Genomic DNA, 7206 nt, shown 5'->3' on the forward strand with positions numbered 1-7206 from the left:
GAGGGAACACGCGGTGTCCACGAGAACTCTGGAGGCCTTCCCGTGAACGCTGGTCACCGCGGGGAGGCCGAGTGTATTATTGATAAAGTTGGCGATGTATTAATTTGATGACTGTTTGTTTGCAAAGTGCCAATATAGGCAGCCTTTGATCGTGTTAATACTCTGTATGTTTGTTTTATGAATAAAAGTAATTGTAAAAATAATCTTGCAAAAAGATGCGCAGTGGGACACTCCCGCTGAGCAGCGACGTGGGCCAACGTGAACAATGGTGGGGGAGGGGAGGGGGAGGGGAGGAAGGAGGAACGAGGGAGGGGTGAGGGGGGGGAGGGAGGGATCTGGGAGAGGGGGGGAAGGGAGGGGAGGGGGGGAAGGAGGGAGGAATGTGGGAGGGAGGGGGGGGGGAGGGAGAGGGCTGCCTGCTGCCATGTGTGGCAGTAGGCAGTAGATGGAACTGTTAAAGAAGGAACTGCAGATGCTGGAAAAACGAAGAGACATAAATACTGGGGAAACTCAGTGGGTATTTATTTATTTAGCGAATGCAAAGTCCTTTAGCCAAGCAGTTGCCTCTTGATCTGCTGTATGAAGGGTGACAAGTCCTCCTTTGAGTCTTTGTTGAGGGCATGCTTCAATGATGTGTTGCATTGTTTGCTGCTCTCCACAAGCACACCGTGGGGTTGGACTGCTGCCCCATTTGTGAAGGCTGGCCAAGCAGGGGCCATGTCCAGTCCTGAATCTATTCAGCGTCGTCCACTGCTTCCTTGGGAGATTGGTGCCAGGGACCGGTAGGGTGGGGTCTGACACCAGATGTTTATTTGGGTCGTCCTTGGACTCCCATTCCCTTTTCCAAGCTGATTGGATGGTGAAAGCAGCTGGTGGTGGGTTCTTCCAAATTGGTCGTCTAAATGGAAGTCGAGCAGTGGGTGGGTTGAAGATGTCCATGTGAATTGGCAGATGAGGGGAGTTTTTGGTCTTTTGGAGCATCCTTTGAGTGAGGACTACTCGCCGGATGTGTGGAGGGGCTATGTTGGATAGGACAGGGAGCCAGGGGAGTGGTGTTGAGCGGATTGTTCCTGTGATGATCCTCATTGTTGTGTTCAATTGGGTATCCACATGGTGTGTGTGGGATGGCCTGGACCAAACAGGGGCACAATATTCGGCTGAAGAAAATGCAAGGGCTAGTGCTGAAATGCGCAGTGTGGGGGCTGCTGCCCCCCACTTTGAGCCAGCAAGCTTACTGAGGAGATTGTTTCTGGACTTCACCTTAGCTGCTGTTCTTTTGAGATGTTCCCTGAAGGATAGGGTCCTGTCAAGGGTCACTCCGAGGTAGGTTGGAGTGGGGGCATACTTCAGTTTGGTCCTGCTCAGATAGATGTTTGGTTCTCTTGTGGCTTCTGCATTATGGAGGTGGAACACACTGGAGACCGTTTTTGCTGGGCTTGGTTTTAGGCGCCAGGTTTTGCAGTACTCGTCCAGTTTAGCAAGGTCTTCATTGAGCACCTGTTCCAATGTACCAAAATCTGGTGCTTGGAAGGCCAAACAGATGTCATCTGCATAGATGAATTTGCGGGATTTGGTGGTGGGTAGGTCATTTGTGTAAAGGTTGAACAAGGTTGGGGCTAAAACTGACCCTTGCGGGAGCCCATTCTTCTGTATTCTCCATGCACTCTTGTTCTGTCCAAGGTGAACTCTGAACCTGCGGTTGGAGAGCAGAGATTTGATGGTTTCTGATGCCCAGGCAGGGAGTGCTTTGGTGAGTTTTAGGTGGAGGCCTTTGTGCCACACAGTGTCATAGGCTGCGGTGAGATCAAGGAACACTGCCCCGGTCTTCAGTTTGTTCTCTAAGCCGTTTTCGATGCAGGTGGTTAGGGCCAGAACTTGTTCTCCTGTGCTGCGGTCCTTGCGGAAACCTGCCTGATCCACACTGAGAATCTCTTCTACTCCTGGAGATATACGTTGTAGTATAAGGCGTTCTAAGATCTCACTCAGTGGGTGAGGCAGCATCTATGGAGCGAAGGAAATAGGCGACGTTTCGGGTCAAGATCCTTCTTTTGAAGAAACGTTGCCTATTTCCTTCGCTCCATAGATGCTGCTTCACCCGCTGAGTTTCTCCAGATAGAACTGTTGGCTACTTTTGTAACAGTGTCGGCGCCATCACGTGGCCACACGTGTGTACTGCGCAGGTTGTTTGCAAAACAAAGCTTTTCACTGCACCCTTCCCAACTTCAATGGCATCTTTCCCAAAGCTGCGAGACCATAACTGTGCACACCGCGTGGCCTCACCAACTTCTTGTACAACTGTAACACGAGGTCTCAATGCTTGAACTCAACAACGGCAAAGAAGGGTCTCGACCCGAAACGTCACCCATTCCTTCTCTCCAGAGATGCTGCCTGTCCCGCTGAGTTACTCCAGCACTTTGTGTCTATCTTCAGTTGAAACCAGCATCTGCAGTTCCTTCCTACACAACGCAAGTGTTCAGTTTCAGTTGAGTTTATTGTCACCTGTACCGAGGTACAGTGAAAAGCTTTTGTTGCGTGCTATCCAGTCAGCGGTAAGACAATACATGATTACAATCGAGCCATTTACAGTGTATAGATACATGATAAGGGAATAACGTTTAGTGCAAGGTAAAGCCAGCAAAGTCTGATCAAGGATAGTCCGAGGGTCTCCAAATGCCTTCTTCACACTACCTGTCAGGTCTGTTGGAAGGTGAAGCCACTGGAGTACCGTGCACAGATCTGACTGCCCACCACAGGAGTGATGCCATCGTGCTGGAGAGAGGGTGAAGATCTCCGAGAACCGCCTGTACATTTTGAGAAGGTTCCGCTCCTGCAACGTGGTGGCCAGTGCCATCTTCTACACGGCCGTGTGCCGGGGCAGCCGGGCAAAGGCCGCGGACGCCAATAGGATCAACAAACTCATCAGGAAGGCTGGCTCCGTCCTGGGGGCGGAGTTGGAGTTGGATTCACGGGAGGTTGGTCTTGGAGGGGAGGATGCTCCTCAAACTGCGGAGCATCCTGGACAATACAGCTCACCCCCTCCGTGACACACTGGTCAACCTGAGGAGCACCTTCAGCAACAGACTGGCTCCACCAAGATGCTGCACAGAACGCCACAGGAGATCCTTCTTCCCTGTGGCTATCAAACTGTACAACTCCTCCCCCTACTGTCGTGGAGTCATCGTGGCGATCCCTTGAGGTTGAGGATGATGGTCTACGTTCTGTTGTTTTTATGGCCTCTCGGGTGGATTATGAGTCCACTCCTGACTTTGAAAGTTCTTCGGCATTCAGGACAGGTAATTCCAGACGGCAGATCGCGCTTTGGTTGTTGCTGCCTCTCTTTCTGTTTTCTTCTCATTCCTTCCAATTCTGCGCATCTCTTGGCTTCGAAGGTCGCTGTCTCTTCTTGGATGATGGTTCGCCAGAGTTTCCTGCCCTTGGCATTGGTTTGGGAAGTTTTGTGCTGCTCACAGAAGGAAGACGCCTGTGCGTGTGTTTGTTTAACGTGTACTTGATGTTGCACTCCAAGAAGCACAGGGTCCTTCACAAATCCATCAGCTCATTCCAATGGAGCCAAGACGATTAACCATATAACCATATAACAATTACAGCACGGAAACAGGCCATCTCGGCCCTACAAGTCCGTGCCGAACAACTTTTTTCCCTTAGTCCCACCTGCCCGCACTCATACCATAATCCTCCATTCCCTTCTCATCCATATGCCTATCCAATTTATTTTTAAATACCAACGAACCTGCCGCCACCACTTCCACTGGAAGCTCATTCCACACCGCTACCACTCTCTGAGTAAAGAAGTTCCCCCTCATGTTACCCCTAAACTTCTGTCCCTTAATTCTGAAGTCATGTCCTCTTGTTTGAATCTTCCCTATTCTCAAAGGGAAAAGCTTGATCACATCAACTCTGTCTATCCCTCTCATCATTTTAAAGACCTCTATCAAGTCCCCCCTTAACCTTCTGCGCTCCAGAGAATAAAGATTGGAGCCGATAGATCCGTTGCAGCCTTCATCCGCCTTCACAGCCGTTGAGTTCAAGATAACTTCGTCCGCCGTTGGGGTATTGTAGATTGGTTCGTTTGTAATCTGGACCCTCATCCTCGACCTCACCGCCATGGGTGGCCCTACCAGAATAGACAATAGACAATAGGTGCAGGAGTAGGCCATTCGGCCCTTCGAGCCAGCACCACCAATGTGATCATGGCTGATCATCCCGCAATCAGTACCCCGTTCCTGCCTTCTCCCCATATCCCCTGACTCCGCTATCTTTAAGAGCCCTATCTAGCTCTCTCTTGAAAGTATCCAGAGAACCGGCCTCCACCGCCCTCTGAAGCGGGTGCTTCCGAATCATGGAATCTCAGGGAATCGTGGGGACATGCTAGCCTCTTCATTACAAGGTAACTGATCCGAAGAGATGTTGTGGGATCGACTGAGTGACTCCCCTCCTCCCAATCTTTGCATATACCCAATCCTTTCCTCACTTCACTTTAATTTCATGTCTTCATGTATTTTGTGTTTTATGACTGTTGACAGATCAATTTCCCTCCTGGGATAAATAAAGTTCTATCGTATCGTAGAGTTTTGCCTGGATGGGAGGACTTTAGTTCTGGGCAGGAATTAGACAGACTGGCGTGAATAAGACCTGATAAGAGGATTAATACAAGATACACGGATAGGGAAGAGAGTCAGAATCTTTTTCCCGTGATAAGGGTATAAAAACAAGAGGCATAGACCCACTACAGGTTTTGGAGAGGGTGCAGAACAGGTTTACCAGTGATATTATGGATGTGTATAAAATCATGAGAGGAATAGATCGGGTAGATGCACAGAGTCTCTTGCCCAGAGTAGGGGAATTGAGGACCAGAATCGAAGACTAGGGTTAAGGTGAAAGGCAAAAGGTTTAATGAAAATCTGAAGGGCAACTTTTCCGCACAAAGGGGGATGGGTGTATGGAACAAGCTGCCAGAGGAGGTAGTTGAGGCTGGGACTATCACAATGTTTAAGAAACAGTTAGACAGGTACAAGGATAGGACAGGTTTGGAGGGATATGGACCAAGATGGGACTAGTGTAGCTGGGACATGTTGGCCGGCATGGGCAAATTGGGCCGAAGGGCCTGTTTCCACACTGTATCACTCTAATGCTGCCTGGATCAGAGGGTATTAGCTGTATTAGAAGTTAGACAAATTTGGAGTCTGAAGAAGGGTCTCGACCTGAAACGTCACCTATTCCTTCTCTTTAGAAGGATGAGAGGATATCTTATTGAAACATGTGATTATTTTTACGGATTTGGACATGCTAGAGGCAGGAAGCATGTTCCCGATGTTGGGGGAGTCCAGAACCTGGGGCCACAGTTTAAGAATAAGGGGTAAGCCATTTAGAGATGAGGAAACACTTTTTCTAACAGAGAGTTGTGAGTCTGTGGAATTCTCTGCCTCAGAGGGTGGTGGAGGCCGGTTCTCTGGATGCTTTCAAGAGAGTTAGATGGAGCTCTTAAAGACAGCGGGATCAGGGGATATGGGGAGAAGGCAGGAACGGGGTACTGATTGGGGATGATCAGCCATGATCACATCGGTGCTGGCTCGAAGGGCTGAATGGCCTACTCCTGCACCTATTGTCTATTGTCCAGAGATGCTGCCTGACCCGCTGAGTTACTCCAGCATTTTGTGTCAACCTTAGACAGGTCTGGATTGTTTTCACTGATGCATCAGAAGTAGAGGGGAGAGCTGATAGAAGTCATTGTAATTATTAGAGGCATAGGGAGGGTCAAACCCATTCCTGATTTCCAGAGATGCCGTCAACCCCTTTTTCCCCAGGGTGGAAATGCAAAAGATTAGAGGGAATAGCTTGAAGGTGAAAAGGCAACGTTTAAAGGAGATGTGCGGGGCACAGAGGATGGTGGGTGCCTGGAATGTGCTGCCGGGGGTGGTGGTGGAGGCAGATATGATGGTGGTGTTTAAGAGGCGTTTAGATGGGCATATGGATATGCATGGAATGGAGTGGTACGGACCACGTGCAGATGGGGCTAGCAAAATGTGGCACGGGCGTTGTGGGCCGAAGGGCCTCTCTGGTGGAGCCAGAGTCACAGTGCGGACACTGACTGGCAGCTCACAGTGACCGTCACCCCAACAGCCAGCAGCTCCACCGTGCTGCCCTTAATGCCACCCTCCTGAGCTGTGAATGGCAGAGCCCCACTGAGCACCTTCCAAATGAGGCGAGGGTCCCAGGGGTGGGGAGTCTGCGACCCCTTTACTGGGGGTGGGGTGTGGGGATTCTGGTGATCCCAGGGTTGCCAACTGTCCCGTATTAGCTGGGGCATCCTGTATATTGGGCTCAATTGGTTTGTCCCACACGGGACCACCCTTGTCCCGTATTTGACTGCCACTATGTAATCACCAGAGGGCTCACTTACAGACGGATCCTAGATCTGATACAGCAGCGTGCGTACGTGTTGTATGTGCTGTTGAAGCCACACACGTGATCCACCCGTCATCACAGGCCCCTTTATATGCATCAGTTGTACGCTATATCTTGCCTGTCTCTGTAACCCCCTCACCTTCATGTTCCCTCCCCCTCAAAATCCCTCCCTCTCAATGTCCCCACCCCTCAATGTCCCCAACCCCTCAATGTCCCCAACCCCTCAATGTCCCCCTCCCCTCAATGTCCCCCCTCCCCTCTCAATGTCCCCCCCTCCCCTCTCAATGTCCCCCCCCTCCCCTCTCAATGTCCCCACCCTCCCCTCTCAATGTCCCCACCCTCCCCTCTCAATGTCCCCACCCCCCCCTCTCAATGTCCCCACCCTCTCAATATCCCCCCCTCCCCTCTCAATGTCCCCACCCTCCGCCTCCGCCTCCACATCCCCATTCACCCACCCCTTGCATTTCCTCCTGTCCCATCGAATCAGTCCTGGAAAGAGGCCCTTCGGCCCTACGTGCCTGCATCGACCAACATGCCCCGTCTACACCACTGCCTTATTGTCCCTTACATGCCCTGTCTACACCCACCATTTTGTCCCTTATTTGGGAGTGGGAACGCTGGCGACCATTTGGGGGGTCTGGTGACCCGTGTCCCGGGGGTGGGGGTCTAGGGACCCCTGTACCAGTGGTGGGGGTCTGGTGACCCATGTACCGGGGGTGGGGGGGTCTAAGGACCCCTGTACCGGGGGTGGGGGTCTAGGGACCCCTGTCCCGGTGGTGG

The sequence above is a fragment of the Amblyraja radiata genome, chromosome 8 (genome assembly GCF_010909765.2).
Source record: "Amblyraja radiata isolate CabotCenter1 chromosome 8, sAmbRad1.1.pri, whole genome shotgun sequence".
NCBI classification, from domain to species: Eukaryota; Metazoa; Chordata; class Chondrichthyes; order Rajiformes; family Rajidae; genus Amblyraja; species Amblyraja radiata.